The following is a 21546-nucleotide window of genomic DNA, read 5'->3' on the forward strand; positions in this document are numbered from 1 at the left end:
ATCACTTCGTTTACCTAGTAGGGGCGGAAAAATTAACTTTGGGTGGAGCTCCGGAAATCCATTGTTTCCGAGAAAATAGATTTGGAATAGCATGAACTAGTGAAACTGGCAGATGGAGAAACGATGCGAAGTGTAGAAAGAGGTGGCTTTTGGGGGGGAGGGGGAGGGGGTAGACATTTTCCATTTCTCTTCTCAAATTCCTCCTCTGCCCAGCTCTTGCTCCAGGAAACTAACTAAGCTTCATGGACTGTATCACTGGATTCTCTTGTTCTCATTTTACCCTTGGAGGTACCAGTGAGAAGAATCAGTAGGAAGTATGAGGGCAAATGGAAAGGTCTGTTGGGTATTTATTCACCGGACCCTTCCCTGTGAGGCCATGGCTTGGCTCGGTTTTGCTGTCTATACTGTCGTCTTTTTCCTTCTGGTCTAGGAGTTGTAAAAGCTTTCTCCTGTTGCTACCACAGGATACAGTATCATCTCTGGTTGCTTCCCTTTAAAGTTTGCGTGCGTCTTTATCATGAATCTCTTGGTTAAATTCTCCTTAATTCCCTGTTTGACTCTGGCTGTTTTGTTGCTGTTGTTGGAACCCTAAGTTGGTACAATTGGCAATGCAGCTGTTGTCGTTGTTGTCGTTATAAAGTTGTACAAGGGAAATTGGCAAATGAAGGTCTGTTCGAAAGCCAATATGATATAGGAATGTGGCAACATACCTAAAATCAGAGTCAATAACGTGATTAGAAAACAGTGATCAATGAGCCAAAGGACTGTCTTAGTCCATTAGGGCTGCTATAACAAATACTATGTACTGAGTGACTTCAGAACAGGAAAACATTATTTCTCTTAGTCCTAGAGGCTGGGAAGTCCAAGGTCAAGGCACTGGTACAGTAAGTGTCTCATGAAAGCCTACTTCCTGGTTTATAGACAGGTGTCTTCGCGCTGTGTCCTCACGTGGCGGAAAGTGTGAGGGAGCTCTCTAGGGCCTTCTTTTATAAGGGCACTAAGACCAATCGTGACAGCTCCACTCTCGTGACCTGATCAACTCCCAAAGACCCTACCTTTAAATACCACTACCACATTAGAGATTAAGTTTTACCACGTGAATTTTGGGGGAGCACAAACAGTCTATAGCAAAGACTTGTAATGAGAAGGGGGTATGATTTCAGATTAGACGAAGGGCTGAAAAGGCACAGTGGCAAGTTATCGAGGAAATAATGCATTTTTTTTATAGAGGGAGAAAACTTGAGAGCACAAGGTGACATTAGATTTCAATTGAGAAATCAATAGGAACTCATAACCTTAACAGTAAGATATTTTCCATCTCTGCCACTGCAGTAGCCTGCACGTTCTAATCTTGTCCCCACCAGTGCACGTCTGGAAACATCTCATCTATGAGGAAATGACCAAATTTTGGTCCCAGATACGGTTTTCCACTACAAGGAATGAAGAAACTTGCCGATTCTATGTTCTGAGTACTGAAAAATCAAGTATGGTCCTGCAGGTCTGTGTATTCCAGAAAGCAAGAGAGTGCATGGTGGGGACTCACAGTGTCTGCAAGTTTCACCCTGGTCCACTGCAGGAGGGGGATCTAGAGCCAGGAAAACTCCTGCCCGGGCTGGCAGCGTTGGAGATGGTGGGTGCACATAAACACAGTGGGGGCAGGGCGCCCTGTTGACAAGGTAGGTGGAGAATGTTTGCACTACCCTGGTCACCACAGATGTGCCTGCATCTAGCCTGGAAGGGCCGGCCAGGGAGGAAAATACTGCCTGCCACCTCATTTGCTCTTGGAGAAGTCTCTCAAAGATCCCTCTCCCTACGGCATACCCTGCGAAATTAGGAAATCAATTTCCTTCCCGTATACCCCAGGCAGTTTTCAAACTGCTGCTTGTGTGTCAAACTGCTGCTGTATGTCAGTTGGGGCTGTTGGTTGTGCTGTTTCTTTAAGGATGGGGACTCAGTTTCCTATTGCTCTCCGGCTCTCCCAGTGCAGAGACCAGTGATTTCTAAAATTCCTGGTGTTAAGCTCCACTGACTGTTAAGATCTCTCAAAGCCACGCCCCCTTGGTTTTCAAAACCAAATATTATGGGGATCTGTCTTCCCAGTGTGGGTCTCCCATGCCTGGGGCGCCTGGCATGGGTCTTCTCCTCTCCTCTCTCCATTCCTGCTGCAACCCTCCCTTTTGGTACTTAGAATATGCCCTTTTCTGAGTTTACAGAGAACTCTGTTCAAAAGTTGACAGACGTATTGTCTTCTCTGTGGTTATCAATTTTTTTCTTTGTCCAAGATAATTTCAAGGGAGAAAGATGGATTATTCAGCATGTATAGATCGTCCGTGCTCCTCTAATCAAAATCATTTATAAATATTTATTTTTAGACTGGTTTTGCTCATTCATTTCTGCTTCATTCCTGTTTATAATTACACCAAAAATAATAAGATACCTAGGAATAAACCTAACAAACAAGTGAAAGACTTGTACACTGAAAGCTGTGAAACACTGATGAAATAAATTGAAGACAACAGAAAAAAATGGAAAGACATTCCATGCACATGGATTGGAAAAAACAAATATTGTTCAAGTGTTTGTACTACTCAAAGAAATCTATATAATGCAATCCCTATCAAAACACCAACATCGCTGGATGCCTGGGTGACTCAGTCAGTTAAGCATCTGACTTCAGCCCGGGTCATGATCTCACGGTCCGAGTTCGAGCCCCACATCGGGCTCTGTGCTGACAGCTCAGAGCCTAGAGCCTGCTTCGGATTCTGTGTCTCCCTCTTTCTCTCTCTCTGCCCCGTCCCCACTCCCTCCCTCCCTCCCTCCCTCTCTCTCTCTCTTTCTCTCAAAAATAAAAATTAAAGAATATTAAAAATATACCAACATTGCCTTTCACAGAACTAGAACAAGCAATCCTAAAATTTGTATGGAACCACAAAAGATCCTGAAGAGCCAATCAATTTTTGAAAAAAAAAGCAATGCTAGAGGTATCACAATTACAGACTTTGAGTTGTATTACAAAGCTGTAGTAATCAAAACTGTATGGTACAAGTACAAAAATAGACACATAGATCAATGGAACAGAATAGCCATTCCAGAAACAAACCCAAAATTGTATGGTCAATTAATCTTCAACAAAGCAGGAAAGACTATCCAATGAGAAATAGTCTCTTCAACAAATAGTGTTGGAAAAATTCCATAGCCACATGCAAAAGAATGAAACTGGACCATTTTCTTACACCATACAGAAAAATTAATTAAAACTGGACCAAAGACCTAAATGTGAGACCTGAAACCATAAAAATCTTAAAAGACAGCATAGGCAGTAATCTCTCTGACATCAGCTGTAGCATCATTTCTCTAGATAGGTCTCTAGAGGCAAGAGAAACAAAAGCAGAAGTAAACTATTGGGACTACATCAAAATAAAAAGCTTCTGCACAGCAAAGGAAACAATCAGCAAAACTAAAAAGGCAACCTACTGAATGGGAGGAAATATTTGCAAATGACATTCCAATAAAGGGTTAGTATTCAACATATATAAAAAACTCCTACAACTGAACACCCAAAAAACAAATAATCCAATTAAAATATGGGAAGACGACATGAACAGACATTTCTCCAAATAAGACATCCATACGGCCAACAGACACATGAAATTATGCTCAACGTCACTCACCATCAGAGAAATGCAAATCAAAACCAAAATGAGATATCACCTCACATCTGTCAGAATGGCTAAAATCAAAAACACAAGAAACAAGTGTTGGTGACAATGTGGAGAAAAAGGAACCCTTGTGCTATGTTGGTCAGAATGCAAACTGGTAGGTTTACTATAGAAAAAGAAAACAGTATGGAAGTTTCTTAAAAAATTAAAAACAGAAGTACTGGGGTGCCTGGTTGGCTCAGTCAGTTAAGCACCTGCCTCTTGATTTCGGCTCAGGTCATGATCTCAAGGTTCAGTTTGTGGGATTGAGCCCTGCGTTGGGCTCCATGCTCAAAGCGTGGAACCTGCTTGGGACCCCCTGTCTCCCTCTTTCTCTGCCCCTCCCCCACTCATGTGTGTATAAAGAAATATACATTTGAAACATAAAAATAAAAGTACCATATAATCCACTAGTTGCAGTACTGGATATTTACCTAAAATATACCAAGAAAAACCTCACCGTAATTCAAAGGGATACATGCACCCCTACGTTTATAGTAGTACTGTTTGCAATAACCAAATTATGGATTCAGCCCAAGTTGCCATCTACAGATGAATGTATAAAGAAGGTGTGGTGTGGATGTATACAACGGAATATTTTTCAGGCATTAAAAAAAAGAATGAAATCTTGCCATTTGCAATGACATGAGTAGAACTAGGCTGTATAGTGCTAAGTAAAATAAGTCAGAGAGAAAGACAAATACCATATGATTTTATTCTTGTAATTTAAGAAACACAAAAAATGCACGAAGGGGAAAAAAAAAAAGGAGACACAAACCAAGAAACGGGCGCTTAGCTACGGAGAACAAACTGATGGTTACAGGGGTGGTGGGGAAGGTGGGGGGGATGAGTGAAACAGGTGATGGCGATTAAGGGGTGCACTTGTGGTGATGAGCATCCGGGAATGTATGGAATTGTTGAATCACTACATTGTACACCTGAAACTACCGTGACACTATGTGTTCTCGTACTGAAATTAAATTAGAAACATAAAAAATAAAACAAGACTGGGTCTGCTATTTGATCTTGGGTGACCCGGGAAAATGCTTGGTTTGTTTTCTGTCTTTAGACCAGTCGTCTAGCCATGGCCACAGAGCTCCCTTGTCCAAAGGCCATCACTGAGAAAAAGTAGGTTGCTGGGTCTTTCTTGCGTCTTCACTTTGAAAGATCGTCTCAAAGAAGAAGAGCTGTCTTTTGCCTTTCTTGCTGCTAGAGTTTTAGCACTCAGTCGTGGCTCTGTCGCATACTCTGGACGTCCCACTGCCTTGGCCTGATGCTTTGCACACAGTGGGTGCAAACGTGTTTGGGGGTGTGGTGGTGATCAGAGGAGGGGGCAGGATAGAATTTATTTTCATTGACTTAATGACTGAAGAGAAGTCAGTGGTTTTTGCCAGTACTTAAGATGGCCATGTCTTCAGTGGCAGGGGACCTGAATCCCAATTCCGCTACTTAGAACCTTTATCAATTTGGGTGAGTCGCTTACCTTTCCTGGGCCTCGGTGTTCCTACCTATCAAATGGGACTAGAATTGCTTGCCTTGCATACCCTATCAAATGATGCATGAAATAGTGCAAATGAAAACAGTTTGGGAATGTTTGTCATGTTTTTTTTCCCCCTTCAATTTGCTCACTCCTAGCATGCTGACCGTCCATTTGCTCTAGGAACTAATGACACCTATTGTTGGTCAGGGATAATGTTGCCTTGGCACTCCTGTCAAAATTCTAGGGAATGTCATCTGGTCCTAGAGATTTAGTGACATCCTCAATGCAGCCAGACATAGGCAAATTTCTGAGAGAGCCAAGGAGATGTTAGAGAAACACTCTGACCAACTAGGAATAAATCCAGTAGCTTGAAGCAGAGATTTTTAAGCATACGGGAGTTGAAATACACTGGTATTGTATACGTGATTTTTATAGTCTCAAGTCTCCCACATGTATAGGCCTGTGACTATCTTTTAAAAATTTTTTAACGTTTATTTATTTTCTAGAGAGAGAGAGAGACAGAGACAGAGCAAGCAGGGGAGGGGCAGAGAGGGAGACACAGAATCCGAAGCAGGCTCCAGTCTCTGAGCTGTCCGCACAGAGCCCAATGCAGGGCTCGAACTCACGAAACCACGAGATCATGACCTGAAACGAAATCGGACGCTCAACGAACTGAGCCACCCAGGCGCCCCTAACTATTTTTTAAGACCAAAGTGACTCAAAATATCTTGGGTTTGAACAATTATGTTGAATCTTCAGGACCTTCCCTTGAAACCACTTTAGGTCTCTAGAACATTTAGGAATGTTTCTGATGTTCCATTTAAGGAACAAAATTTAGGGGCCAGGGGACAGAGATCCGCATGTCTGAGGATGGAACGTGGCTCAGAGTCCTGGACAACTCTCTGTGTGAGCCAGCAGCACACTGCACCCCTCCCCCCCATCCTGTTCCTTCTGGGAAGTCTGAAGGTGTCATGCCCTCACCTGTTGGGGGCATATTTCTGTTCTTCCTCCTTTTCCTGTGTCCCGGTCACTGCTGATGGTGGTGACACTGACCTTGGGGCTGGTGAGGTCGGCAGTAACAATCATTGGTGCTGCAGGCTCTCTCACCCCACCCGCATGTGACGGAGGAGGTGTAGGCTGGGAGGTGTGTTCTCCTTGTTGCCCTTGGACCTCGGGAGGGAGCTGAAGGCCTGAAAGGGAGAGACCTCCCGGATGGAGATGCTTCTCACAAGGGACTGGTCCTGTTTACGCTTCTGGGAGGGAGACGGTGCTGGCTGGCTGTTGCGGAACATCACGTAGGTCATGTCCATCTTGGAGGACTGGGTGCTAGAAGGCTCACATGGCTGATCAGCAGCACCGACTGCCGGGTGATGCGGCTGAGCTTGCACGTTCTCCCGGTGGGTCAACTTCTGGGTGCCTGCCACGGTCTCAGGAGTCACAGTCATGTGCTGCACTGACCTGCGCTTGGCCGCTCCAGTCACATGCCGCCACGCCAGGGAAAGCAAGATTTTCCAAGTCCGAATCGACCAGGCCTGGTGGGCAACTAGGCCCGGTCTGATCTGAAGACACTGAAGACACACGAAATTGCCAGCATGTGTAGAAGAAGATGGCTGCCATCCTGCGTCTGGGCGGACACACGATGACAGCTTGATAGAAAGAGTCAGGATGGGCACAGATCTGGGCTGTTCCTGTCCACAGGGGCATGCTCTGCTGGGTCGCTGAGGTCATGGCTGCCGCCGAGGGCTGGTAAAGGGCAGATTGGTAACTTAGGAGGCTTCGGCTTCGGCTAAATAAATAGTGGCGCTGGTAGAGGTGGGAGCCTGGTTCTGGACAGCGTTCAGATGGTTGTTGAAGGTCATGGTGACGTCGGTCGGTGTGCTGGGGGCCACCTGCCTGATCAAGATGGTTTTGCCTGGGTTTGCAGTGTCCTCCGTACTCGCCCAGTGCTTGCAGACCTCCACGATCTGGAAACAGTTGATTTGTGTATAACGGGAAAAATCACGTAAGTGTCTCAGGGTTTCAACTGGAGTGATGCTCAGCATCTATGGTCAGCGTCTTCTTTAATAGGTCAATGAACTCCCGCCAGTCTGCCTTTTCCACAAACATGCCACTGCCTTCTAAATCTATTGTCGTGTTCACTTGGACCACAGCATCTAAATAGTGGAAAATGTACTTCCTTGCTTCTTTCTACTTAACCGCCATTTCTGCTTCATGGTCCTCTGGTGTCTTCAGCCTCGGCAAAGTATAGGAAAACTCCATGTCCCAGTTGAAAAGCCTAGTTGTCTTTGTCCCTGCACTTCATAAATGTTTATCTGGCAAACCTTGTTTTTGTGAAATACACCAAATCCGATTACATTCGGAAGCTCCTGGGTAGGGTGGCCAGCCCAGGAACAATTCGGTAATGACACAGCCCAGCGACCACATATCAGTTGCCTCTCAAAATGGTAAACCAGGGATGATCTCAGGGGCCCCGTAACATCTGGGCTGCAAGTAGGTAGAACACATAGCTCTGGACACGTGACTGGCTGAACCAAAGTCAATGACCTTTACTCTGTAGGGTTATCGAAATGGGATCACCCAGCATGGTGTTTTCTCGTTTGGGGTCAGCATGGATAAGAATTAAGCTTTGGAGTTTCATCAGGGCTGTGGCTACCTGCTGGAGGCCTGTACAAATGTATCTGAGTGGCAACGGGCTAAACTTACTCTGTTTCAAAAGGTCACGGAGGTCCTGCTCCAACATCTCAAAAAACCAAGCACGTGTGATCCTTGTGCTGGTAGCACTCATAGACACAGACACAGTTGTAGTCCTCAGCTCTCCCGCTCTCAAGGGGGCCAGGATCCTCTCCTCAGTCTGACCTTGCCAAGCACATAGAGGGGTGGTTCTCCAGGATTTTGATGGCCACACTTTCAGTGGGGCCCCATTTCTGGCACTGGACGGCTTACTAAACATCCCTTGGCCCAAGAAATCTAAAAGTTCCTGAGCGTTGGTCATAGAGCACAGTACTTCATGCTAGGCTAGCTGAGAATCACCTTCACGGTTGGAGCCACTGTTTTTGGAGGGGGTAGTCATTGTGATGGCAGTGGCTACCGTGGCCCCACTTGCATTATTCTGAATCATGGACGGATGCTCTTTGATGATCTGCACGCTCCTTCTGTTTCTGTCTCCTCACTCTTATGCTTGCGTCCACAATTTTGTTAGGTATGAGGAAGGCTCACGGTGCTTCAACACATTAGGTTATGTTGAGACAGTTAGGGATCATGGGAGCAAGCCCTAAGTAGAAAACACTATGCACCTGGGGCACTTTCTATTGGCTGTTACTGTTAAACTGCTTCTCTTAGAGCGAAACACTAGGATGCAGCCCCATATAGAAGCCAGACTTCAGACAGGACCCTGGCTCCATGACGCGTCAACGAGCTACCTGAATTGCCTGCCAATATCAGCCCATCAGGATGAGGGGACTTTCTCTCTACACAAGCAGGGCATCCCCTCTGTTCAGGGAGGCTAGCCTGATTATTTATTCTCTGTTGACGCTGTGTTTTGCTTCAGCTCGAGCCCTTGAATTTTGGGGTCTGGCCTCATTTCTATTGTTGTCTGGCTGAGAAACCAACGCCTGCGAAAAGGTGATCCACCAAGAACTGGTCCAGTGAAATAAGTACTATATGCTGATGTTACAGCTCTGTGCCCGGTGCTTCCGGGAAGGATGGTTTCGCTCAGTTTCTTCACACTACAAAAAGCACTTGATTTAAGCGTGTGAGGGGAGAACACGTGCACACGCAAGGCTATACCTTCACCAGTGGGGTGGGTATCTTGAGATGGACCGCCACGGGAAAGGAAACAGAGTGTGCAAGCTGGGCCCACCCGCCCCAGCCTCGGAATCTGCAACCTTGACCCCGTGTCTCCATGCTTGGCCAGTTTTGGGGGACTGGGCTCCACTGCCACCAAGGTGGGGTCCTGAGCAGAGTTCTGGGGCAGGCGGGCAAGTGGTCACAGTGGTTCCTCAATGGGTGCACGGTGGGGCAGGAGCCCAGGTGGGTAGTGCACAGCCAGTGCCCAGACAGTGCTTAGCCGGATCTCAGCTCCTGTGGTTACCAATTTTCTATAGATGTCTTCATGTATCTCTGTGTACATTTAATGTCACTCTTGGCTTTTCCCCCTAATCTTTTTTTAAAAATTCATTTTAAAACAGCCTCATGGTTATATAAATTAAAATTATTTTCTTAAAATTTTTTTAATGTTTATTTTTGAAAGAGAGAGTGCCGGCGGGCGAGGGGCAGAGTGAGGGAGACAGAGAATCCAAAGCAGGTGGTCGCAGGGCTCGAACTCTCGAGCTCACAAACGGTGAGATCATGACCTAAGCCAAAGTCAGACGCTTAACCGACCGAGCCACCCAGGCACCCCGTAATTTAAAATTATTTTAAAAGTACTTACATGACTGGATTTGCACCTCACTCCAACTGAAATGATTTTTAAAAATCAATAAAATGCATGAAACGACGGTAGTCAAGGTATTGAGGTTCAGGGAGTGGAAGATAGTTACAATGAGGGATAGGAAATGAGCACCATTAAACTTATCATTGCCCCAGGTTAGTTTCTAGAGGGAATTTTGAGGACACAGCACAAAGGAAAGAGGAATTCAGCTAAGATGAAACTGAGAGGCAGGGTGTGAGGCATTTACATTTTCAGGACAGATTCCTGGAGAAGAGAGAGAATTCCAGAGATCTGCATAAAGTCTTTCTCTGGTAGAATACTGATAATCACAGGTATATGAGGAAACTACCTGAGGCTAGAAGAAGTAACAGAAAAAAAATTAGAAGCACCGATCTCTGGGGAACACACAGAGCTAGAAATAGGTCCTGTCCCACAAACTAGAGCCAGAAACTTCGTAATTCACAAAGCCTTGGGTAGAGAGAGTATTCAGATAGGTTTTGACTCTGCTGCGGGACAAATTCTCCCTAGATGCTGCGCTTCCTCTGCTTTTGAAACCTTAAAAACAAGATTCAAAAGGATCAAAATGACACCATCTGCATCTAAGAATAAAGCTCAAGAATATCCATTGGGGTAAAAACCATACAGCATCCAACAAGATAAAATGAACAATGTCTGGCATTGGATTAAAAAATTATAAAATATACAAAGAAACAAGAAAATATGACCCAAACTGAGGAGGAAAATAAAAGTCCAGGGTGAAGAGACTTTACATTTTATTTTATTATGACCAGAGAATGCTGGTTTTCATTTCTCTTCTGTATGAAATTTATTGGGATTTACTTTGTGACTTAATATCCGGCCAATTTTGAAGATGTACTATGGAAATCTGAGGAGAATATTTACTATTAAGGTACTATTAGGGTATAAATTTCTACATACAGTTACTAGGTTGCTTTAAGCCCTTTACATTCTTAGCTGTTAGTTTGAACTTAACCTCTCTTTGAGTTTCATGTTGAAGAATCCTAGTACTGGTACCAGAATTTAAAGGAGATCTAAGTTTATGAATCACTGGGAGAAAGAACTTCAATGGCAAAGTTAATACTCCCTTAAGACTATTTTACCATGTAGCTCTTGTCTTCCCAGGAATTTCTGCTTTATGAAGGAGTTTCCTATATTATCTGACACACATACATTTTTGTTATAATTTTCATTGTGAATTGTGGCCTTTAGCATTATAAAGTGCCTTTTCTAATTTAATGTATTTTGGGCTGCATTCATTTTTTGTAATATCAGGATTGTAACGCCTGCTTATTTCCTGCATTTCCTCTGTATACATTTGCCCATCATTTTGCTTTTCTAAGTTTTTTTGATTTAGGTGTGTCTTTTAATTAGCCGAGTATCAGTTTTGCTTTATGAGCCAATCTCAAATTCTTTTTTTACTATGAGTTACATCCATTTACCCTTATATAAATACAATTATTTTAGTATCAGTTATTTCCTACCATTTATGTTGTGTTTATATGCGTTGTTTTGTGTATTGTAGATCTCTATGTGGTCTATTTTCCTTGCTTTTTTTTTTTTTGCTATTTAGTAGTATATATACTATTTATATATGTATTTTTTTCTCTTTTGTTTAATCTAACGCCCTCCATAAAATAAAGGGTTTTTAAATTTGGCTTCTGCCATTTTAAAATCATCTTTATTTTTTTAGTGTTTATTTGTTTATTTAAAAAAATTCTTTTTAATGTTTTATTTATTTTTGAGACAGAGAGAGACAGAGCATGAACAGGGGAGGGGCAGAGAGAGAGGGAGACGCAGAGTCCGAAGCAGGCTCCAGGCTCCAAGCTGTCAGCACAGAGCCCGACGCAGGGCTCGAACTCACGAACCGTGAGATCATGACCTGAGCCGAAGTTGGACGCTTAACCAACTGAGCCACCCAGGCGCCCCTATTTGTTTATTTTTGACAGAGCTAGAGAGCGAGCAGGGGAGGGGCAGGGGCAGAGAAAGAGCGAGACAGAGTCCCAAGCAGGCTCTGTGCTGTCAGCAGAGAGCCCAGCACAAGGCTCAAACTCACTAACTGCAAGATCATGAGCTGAGCTGAAACCAAGAGTCATACGCTTAACCGACTGAGGCACCCAGGCGCCCCTAAAATCATCTTTAAGTAAGACCCTGTGATGCCCATGTATTGCTTATGTAACAATCTGTGAGACTTATCTATTTTCATTTCTTTCTCCCTTCTCTTCCCATTTTTAGCTTATCTCTACCTGTCAGAACATGGAACACTTACATACTAATCTTTCATACTTCTTTCTACTTTTTAGTCTTCGTTGTATAATTGAAAATATTCAATCGTTACCATTGGTGTTTTTGCGTATCATGATTGGATAAAGCTAGTCTTCTACTCCATTTATCTGCAAAGATGCATGACTGCAATATTATCTGAGTACTTCAGTGTTGAAACTTTTCCTCTTGCGTTTAAAATTGAGTGACAATTTGGTTAGACATGAAATCTTGGGCAAAATATATATTTCGTTGAGAATTTTTTGTTCAGTTAGTTTTAAATATGGCTCTACTGTTGACTTGGTTTGCACCTGGTTGTTGAGAAGACTAATGCCAAGTTGGTTTTCTTTCTTTTGTAAGTGATGAGGTTCCCTCGTTCCTAGAAGACCTGAGAATATGTAATCTTTATACTGAAGTCTAGTAGTTTTATTAGGATATCTCAGTGTGGGCAGCTTGGGTATGACAATAAATCCTTTGTTTTGGAGAGAGAGGGAGTGAGAGCCCATGAGCTCAAGAGAGAGTGGGGGAGGGGCAGAGGGAATCTTAAGCAGGCTCCGAGCCCAGCCTGGGGCTCTGGAGCCCAAGGTGAGGCTGAATCTCACAACCTTGAGATCATGATCAGAGCTGAAATCAAGTGTATTAGGGCTCTTAACGGATTGAGCCCCCCAGGTGCCCCTCACAGTGCATTTTGTAAGTATTTAGATTCATATCTTCTTTCATCCATGGAAAAGTTTTCTTTGATTGTATTTTATGAATACAGTTGAATGATGAATATTATTTATGTTTCCCTGTTTTTGTTTTTTTCTTTAAGGACCAACGTATATGGTCTTTTCTTATTTGCTCTATCAAGTCACTAATATAATTTTCATCTCTTCGTTACTATGTTTTCATCTTCTTGAGTGCTTTTTTCACCCATCTTGATGGAGGCATAATCTACATAAAACAAATTATAAAATAAATTATAATATTTTTAGGGATACAGTTGTATACAATCATATACCAATGACTAGAATCAAAATGTAGAATATTGCCATCATACCATAAAGTTACATCATTCCTATTTGTATTAAATCTCATCCCCAAAGCCACAGTCCCAGGTAACAGCTAATATACTAATATGCTTTCTGGTATTATATTTTTGCCTTATATAGAATTCCATGAAAATGGATATGTATGTTTTTTCCTGCGAATGTTTTTGAGATTCATTTCATGTTGTTCCATGTATTGGTAGTTTATTCCTTGCTACTGTTGAGTAGATGTCAATAGTACAGATTTATCCTATTTAAAAAAAAATCTATTCACCAGTTGATGGACAAGGAGATTATTTCAAATGTTTGAGGTATTATGAATAATGCAGCCTTGGATAATGGAGTCTTAATTTACATTTAAGCCGTTTGTAGATTCATGTGTTTATTTCTCTTGGATAAATACCTGGGAATGGGCTTCTGAATTATATAGTAAATGTACATTTAACTTCATAAAGAAATACCAAACTTCTTTCCAGTGAGATTTTACCATTTCGCCATTCCACTACTAGTTCCCGCACATCTTTGTCAATGCCAAGTTTTGTCTGTCTTTTAAATTTTAGCCATTCTAGTGAGTGTGTAATATTTTTAATATTATACTGTTAATTTATACCTCCTGGATGCCTACTGATGGTGTCTGCATGTATCCATTAGCCATTCATATATCTTCTTGGCTGAAGTGTCGATTAATATACTTTGCCAATTTTTAATTGGTTTATTTCTCTTCAAAACAAAGTATAAAAGAGACAAACAAACAAACAAAAAACGGACACTTAAGTACAGAATAAGCTGGTGGTTGCCAGAATGGATGTAGGTGGAGAGATGGATGAAATAGAGAAAGGGGGTCAAGAGTATATTTATCTTGAGCACTGAATTGTTGATTCGTTCAATTGTACACCTGGAAATAATAATGTATGTTAATTATACTTCAATAAGAAAATATGTATATATTCTATTTAAAAACCTTTGTCAGAGATATGTTTATAAATAATTTTTCCAAATCTGTGGCTTGACACTTTATTTTCTTCATTGTGTCTTTCAAAGACACAAAAAAGTTTAAGTTTGTTAAGGTATGTTGGCCTTGTATCCTGTGATCTTGCTCAATTAAATTATGAGTTCTACTGTAATGTAACTTAAGATTTTCAACTCACATCATTTCATGTATATTCCCCAAGGATTTCTATGTAAACAGTCATGTCTCTTATGAACACAGACAATTTTATTCTTCCTTGCCAATGTCTTTTATTTCTTTTCTTTATTCTAGTTACTGGGACCCTTAATATAATATTGAATAGCCTTGCAGAGAGCAGATATCTCTACCTTCTTCACCATCTTAAGGTAAAAGGTATATCACCTTTAATAATTTAAGACTGTTTCTAGTTCTATTTTTTCTAAGAGTTTTTTCTTTAGTGGCTGTGGGATTTTTTTATAGTGCTTTACTTTCATTTACTAAAATTATCATGTTTTCTTGTCTTTTATTAATATGGTGATTTGAGTTGACTGATTTTTTGAAGTCTATTGTCAAGCCTGTTGGGATTCTTGGATTTGTTTCATAATATTTTCTGAAAAATTTTTGTATCTATATTCATTGGAATAGTGATCTGCTGTTTTCTTTTTTTGTATGTGTAGTTTCTGTGTGTAGTTTAGTGGTTATAAAGTAATGATCTCTTTTTAAATTTTTTTTTAATGTTTATTTTTGAGAGAGAGAGAGACAGCATGAGTGGGGAGGGGCAGAGAGAGAAGGGAGACACAGAATCTGAAACAGGCTGTCCAGGCTCTGAGCTGTCAGCACAGACCCCAAGGTAGGGCTCAAACTCATGAACCACGAGATCATGACCTGAGCTAAAGTGGGACGCTTAACTGACTGAGCCACTCAGGTGCCCCAGTGATAATCTCCTTTTTAAAAAATGTTTACTTTTTCATTTTTAGAGAGCGAGAGAGCGAGTAAAAGTAGGGGAGGTGCAGAGAGAGAGAGACACACACACACAGACACAGGGCTCAGTCTCATGAACCATGAGATCATGACCTGAGCCAACATCAAGAATCAGACACTTAACTGACTGAGCCACCCAGGCATCCCGGAACTAATGATCTTCTTAAGTGAGTTGATAAATGTTCATTTTTCTTCTATTCAGAAAGTGTTTATGTAGAATTTCAGTTATTTCTCTTTGAATGTTTGATGATGTTTACCGGTGAAGAGACCTGGGCCTGAAGTATATTTGAGAGAAGAGTTGTAACTATGATTACAATTTCCTTAATTTGTATATGGCAATACGTTCTTTTATTTTTTCTTATATCTGTTTTGGTAATTTGTAATTTTCCCATTTTCCAGCCATTTTATTTAATACATTTCACAAACTTTCAAGTCCCTGTATAAAGACCAGTGAAAGGCAAATGTCTGATTACTTGCAATTTGTGTCTCTTAACAAATTAACAATATACATAAATTGTCAAATTTCTGGGCAGAAAAGCTTTTGTAATATCCTCTTATCCCTTAACTGTCTGTAGAATCTATAATTATTCACCCTCTTTTATTTCTGATGCTAGTTATTTAGCATATTTTCTCTTTTTGTCTCTCTCGATTTTTTCTGGGAACCAGCTTTCGGTTTCATTATTGTCTCTAATTTTGGTTTATTTTCTGTTCACTTGGTATCAGCCCTTATCTTGATTATTTCCTTTGGTTTAACTTTGTTCTTCTTTGCCTGGTTTCTTTAGATAAAGTACTTAGATCGTTGGCTTTGGATCTATTTAATCTCAAATATATGCATTTAAAGCTATAACGTTTCCCTTAAGCACTTCTCTAGATGCATCTCACAAAGTTCCATATGTCATATTTTTATTACATTCAATTTAAAATTTCCTTATTTTCCTTTTAATTTTTTCTTTCAGTGAGTATTATTTAGAGGTGTGTTTTTTATAATTTTTTTAAAATGTAGAGTTTTCATATTATATGTATGTGTGTGTGTGTGTATGTGTGTGTGTATATATATCTATATAAATCTTAAATCTTTCTACTTTTGATTTCTCATTTATTTCTACTCTGGTTACAAAGCAGACTCTGTACTATGTGGATCATTTGAAATTTACTGACAGTGGCTTTATGCTTGTGTATTTCATTTAGATTGATAATAACATTATGTGCACGTAAAAATAATGTATGCCCTGTGGTTGTTGGCTATAAAGTGGGAAGTAGTGTGTTTCAGGTTTTCTATGTCTTTGGTGACTTGATCTAGTGGTTTTATCAATTGCCGAGGGAGAGAAGTCTTAGCGTCTGGAGCAGCCGTCCTGTGACCTGCCGTGGCCACGGCCACCCGAGTGCCCAAGTTGCCAGTAGCAGAGAACGCTAAGTCCACAGTATGGAACCATTCCTCAGGGTGATCAGCCAGCTGCCTGGTGGCAGGTTAATTACAGCGGCCTGCATCCATCACAGAAGGGGCAGCTTTTTGTTCCTGTTGGAATAGCTACTTTGTCTTGGGGAAGCAGCCATCACATGGCCAGCCACAACTCTCTGGGGCTGCATGATCAGTGCCCTGGGCCGGAAACATTCCCCTATACGATGAAATGGGTGATGAGGTGTTGCTCGGTCCTGTAGTCTTCTTTCTTTTTTTGGAAAAACCTTCCTCTGTCTTGGGTGTGCAGTGAACTTCTTTTTATTGCCCAAGCATATATGTCACATGGTACCCGGCCAGCCGCACTTCCATTGTAAGGAAATGGGGTCTTTGCCTTCAGGGTGAGAGGGATGGATGTAGTCCATCATCCTGTGTCGTGTATTGGGAAGGATCAGCTGGCCGTGGGAGACCAGCACACGTGACAGACATTGATCTTGCTATGACTCTTTGTGTGAACGAAGGGTTGCTGCAGCCAGGGTCTTATGTGTTGAGTCTTCTTTGGCAAATCCAAATCCACAGAAGATGCGGTGGGTTGAGGTCTCTGGGCTCCTACTTCGAGGTGCTGGCATTATTCTGATCTTTGATGTCCTCTATGTGGTAGGAATCTTCACTTGGGATTGGTAGCTGGGTTTTCCTACTCGACAATATCTCCTACTACGATTGTGGAATTGTCTCTCTCTGTAGGTCTGTCAATTTTTGCCTTATATACTCCATAGCTATTATAGCACATACATATTTCTTTAGAGTTAAGTCTTAGTGGTGAATTGTCCCCTTAATCACTATGAAATGTCCTGTTTTATTTTTGATACTACTCATTGTCATCAGTATATTTTATATTAAATAGTTGCTTCAGCCTTTTTATGCATACTGCCAGTATGATATACATTTTTAATCCAGTTGCTTTCATTGTATCTGTGTTTTTATATGTGAGATGTGTCTTTTGTACACAGCATGTAGTTGATTCTTGCATTTTTATTCATTGTTATATCTGCCTTTTTATTATAGAGTTTAATTCATTAAAGTTGAATATAGGGGTGCCTGGGTGGCTCAGTCAGTTAAGCGTCCGACTTCGGCTCAGGTCATGATCTCGCGGTCCACGGGTTCGAGCCCCGCGTCGGGCTCTGTGCTGACAGCTCAGAGCCTGGAGCCTGTTTCAGATTCTGTGTCTCCCTCTCTTTCTGACCCTCCCCCATTCGTGCTGTCTCTCCCTGTCTCAAAAATAAATAAATTTAAAAAAAAAAATTTAAAGTTGAATATAGTCGTTGACATTGGTTTACGTTTACTATTTTTCTATTTGTGTTTAATTTGTTCTTTCTGCCTTTCAACCCTCTTCTCCTTTTTCCCATCTTTTAAACTATTAGTTGACTAAATTTTAGTATTCCATTTAAACATTATGATTGACTTTTTTTGCTTCCTGTTTTTCAGTCACTTCCCTAGGGATTTATTGAGTGAGGTATGGCGAAACCAGACACACACCGAAAGAGAAAGCAGAAAGAGTTTTACAGTTTGCTATAGTTACAGTTCCCTGGGGAGAATGTCATACACTACCCATGGCCACACAGGGTAAGCTCTAGAGGCAGAGAGAGAGAGAGAGAGAGAGAGAGAGGGAGAATGCATGTGCAACTGTGGGTAAGGACCTTTATTATAGTTTCTGTGCAAGGAAATGGTGAGGTGGGACAAGTATGTTTAGGATTGGCTAGATTGAATCATTTCAGTGGCGTCAAGGGCACAGAGGGCTGTCCCTAGTTGTCTGGCATCTTGCCCTGGGGCAGTGAGGACAGATAAATAGTTGCCCTGAGTATGAGAACTTGATAGGAGACGTGGCTGGGAGTATGAACTTTACTGGCTGTTCAAGAAGGGAAACTGACCTACCTTTTAATAAAGGCCTCAAAAGTGGGCCAAGATTGCATTTTTAAAACCATATTAAAAGATTATAGCTACATCCTTAACATTTCACAATCTACTTTTCATTAATGTTGCATGACTTGAAATAAATGTAGAAACCTTGCAATGCTAAAGGTCAATTGATCTTCCCATCTTTTATGCTAAAATTATATGTATTATACTGCCATAGATTATATAACCTAAAAGATGTTGTAAAGTTTGCTTTAATCTATCATATGTGTTTTAAAGGAATTTAAAGGAAAAATTGTCTTTTTATATTTACCACTTACAGTGCTCTTTATTTCTTTGGGAGGACCCAAGTTTCCATCTGGTATCAGCTTCCTTCTGCCTGAATAACTTCCTTTACTATTTCCTATAATGTAGGCTTAAGGGCAATACGTTCCTGTGTTTTTCTTCCATTTGGAAATGTCTTTATTTTCCGTTCATTATTGAAGGATATTTTTATTGGAAAAGAAAATATGGTTGACAGATTTAATTTTACATTCAGCATTTTAAAGATGTTGCCTCATTTTCTTCTGGCCTCCAGACATCCTGATGAATAGCTATTAATTGAATCATGATTCTCCTGTACATCATATGCCATTTTCTTGTTGCTGCTTTTAAGATTTTCTTTATTTCACATTCAACTGCTTGATTATGAAATGCTCCAACAGAGACTGCTTAAATGTTTATTCTGATTGGAGTTCCTTGAATATCCAATTCTATAAATCTACGTTTCATCAAACTTAGAAATGCTATAGACATTGTTCAAATTTATTTCCTGCTCTATTTTCATTCTTCTCCTTCTGGGCGCCCAGTTACATGTACTTCAGTCAACTTGTTATTAACCATCCAGTCTCTAAGAATCTGTTTGTTTTCTTTTTTTAATGTTTATTCATTTTTGAGAGAGAGAGAGAGAGAGAGGGAGGGAAGGAGAGTGGGAGAGAGAGAGAGAGAGAGGGAGAGAGAGAAAGAAAGAAAATGCACAAGTAGGGGAGGGGCAGAGAGAAAGAGGGAGAGAGAGAATCCCAAGCAGTCTCTGCACCGTCAGCACAGAGCCCAAAGCGGGGCTTGAACTCGTGAACCACGTGATCGTGACTTGAGCCGAAATCAGGAGTTGGATGCTTAACTGACTGAGCCACCCAGGCACCCCAAGAATCTCTTCATTTTCTTAAAATAAACTTCTTTTTGTTTCGTAGAGCAGTGTTTGGCTCATAGCAAAATGGAATGGAAAGTATAGAATTCCCATATATCCCTGGCTTCTACCCATGTACAGCCTCCCTTAGAATTCTGTGTTCTTTTGAGTGATAGTCAACTGTGGCACAAGACAAAATAGAGAAGTTTGGGAAGACCAAGTTCACTATACGCACAGGTCCTGGACGCAGGAGACATGGTATACCACACAGGGCCACATAGGAAAGCACTATCATTGTCCAGGAGGCAGAAAGTACAAGAGTGAGGAGAGAGCCTACGCCGCAGGCTCTATTAGAGTTTCCAAGGGAAAAGAAAGCAGGGCAAAGTAAGCAATTTCAGACTGGCTAATTTGAATAATTGTGGCAGGCTCTCAGCCACAGAGATAATGCCTAGTTGCCTGGTACCTGGCCCTGGGATGATTAAGGCAGGGGAATATTGTCTCCTTCGGTATACAGGTGAGCTAGAAAAGAATGGCTCTGAGTTGGATACTTTGCACACCAAAGGCATGCTCCCGGTTGGTTAGCTCAGGGGGTGGCCGTCTCCCCAGTGACAAAGGTTTTTAAGATTTCAAAACATCATAATATACAGAAAAAAAGAAATGTGAACGATGCACCAGCTACCAGCATCCTGAACACAGTACATTTGTTACCATCAATGATCCTACGTTATTATCACCCAAGTCATGGTGTGCATTAGTGTTTACTCTTGGTGTTACCCATCTTAGAGATCTGGACAAGTATATAATGACATGTGGCCACTCATATAGTATCATCCAGAATAGTTTCACTGCCCTAAAACTCCTCTGTGTCCCACCTGTTCATCCCTCCTTCCCTCCCAGCCTTGGTAACCACTGATCTTTTTACTTTATAGTTTTATGTTTACCAGAATGTCCTATTGTTGGAATAATACATAATGTAACCTTTTCAGATTGAATTCTTTCACTTAGTACTATCCATTTAAGGTTCATTCCATGTCTTTCCAGGTCTTGGCAGCTCATTTCTTTTTAGCGTTGAATCATATTCCATTCTCTTGATGTACCGCAGTTCGTTTATTCATTCACTTAGTCAAGGCCATAGTGGAGTGGTTGTTTCCAAGTTTTGGCAGTCATGAATAAATTTGTGTGCGGGTTTTGACTTTATCCTAATTGGCATGTAGAGGTATTTCATTGTTTGTTTTTAAATGTAAATTCAGATTAGTTAATATGTAGCGCAATAATGGTTTCAGGACTAGAATTCAGGGATTTCATCACTTAACATATGACACCCAGTGCTCATCCCAACAAATGCCCTCCTTATTGCCCCTCACCCATCTAGCCCATCCCCCCACCCACCTCCCTTCCAGCAACCCTCAGTTTGTTCTCTGTCTTTAAGAATCTCTTCTGGTTGGCCTCCCTCTCTGTTTTGAAAATTCATTGTTTTTTAAATTGGCATTTCCCTGGCGACATGTGATATGGAGAATCTTTTCATATACTTATTTTCCATCTGCATATGTGCTTTGGTGAAGTGTCTGTTAAGGTCTTTGGCCCATTTTTGATTTGGGTTGCTTATTGTTTTATTGTTGTAGGAGTTTTTTTTCTTGTCAAATTTTTATTTAACTTCTAGTTAGTTAACATAACAGTGCAGTATTGGTTTCAGGAGTAGAATTTAGTGATTCCTCACTTACATACAACACCCAATGCTCATCACAAGTGCCCTTTTTGATACCCATCACCCATCTAGTTTTTGTATATTTTGGATAACAGTCACTTACCATCTATGTCTTTTGCAATTAACTCCTTCCAGTGTGTGATTGGTCTTCTCCTTCTCCTTCTCTTGTGTTAAAAAAAATCTTTTCTCCTGTTCTTCAGATTGTATAATTGCTACCGATTTATCTTCAAGTTCATAGATTCTTTTGTCACTCCCATTCGGCTAAGTCCATCCCGTGAATATGTTTTTAAAACTCGAATAATTTTTGCCACTCTAAAATTGCCATTTAAAAATTGTATATCTACTTGTTAAGATTTAGTATCTTTTTATTACTTGTGAGTAGGTAGTTTTACATTGTTAAGGACAATTATAATAGCCGCCTCCAAATCTTTCTTTACTAATTATGCCCTCGGTACATCTCAGGGTTTGTGCCAGCTAATTATCTTTTTCTCTTAAAAAGGAATTACATTTTCCTAGTTCTC

At 41.1% G+C, this 21546-nt stretch overlaps 1 pseudogene; it reads right to left on the bottom strand.

Annotated features, from left to right (window-relative positions):
* Positions 1-541: 541 nt before the first annotated feature.
* LOC102964792 overlaps positions 542-21546 on the bottom strand; it is an 89969-nt pseudogene continuing 68964 nt past the window's right edge.

This window comes from Panthera tigris, chromosome X (assembly GCF_018350195.1).
Source record: "Panthera tigris isolate Pti1 chromosome X, P.tigris_Pti1_mat1.1, whole genome shotgun sequence".
Classification (NCBI taxonomy): Eukaryota; Metazoa; Chordata; class Mammalia; order Carnivora; family Felidae; genus Panthera; species Panthera tigris.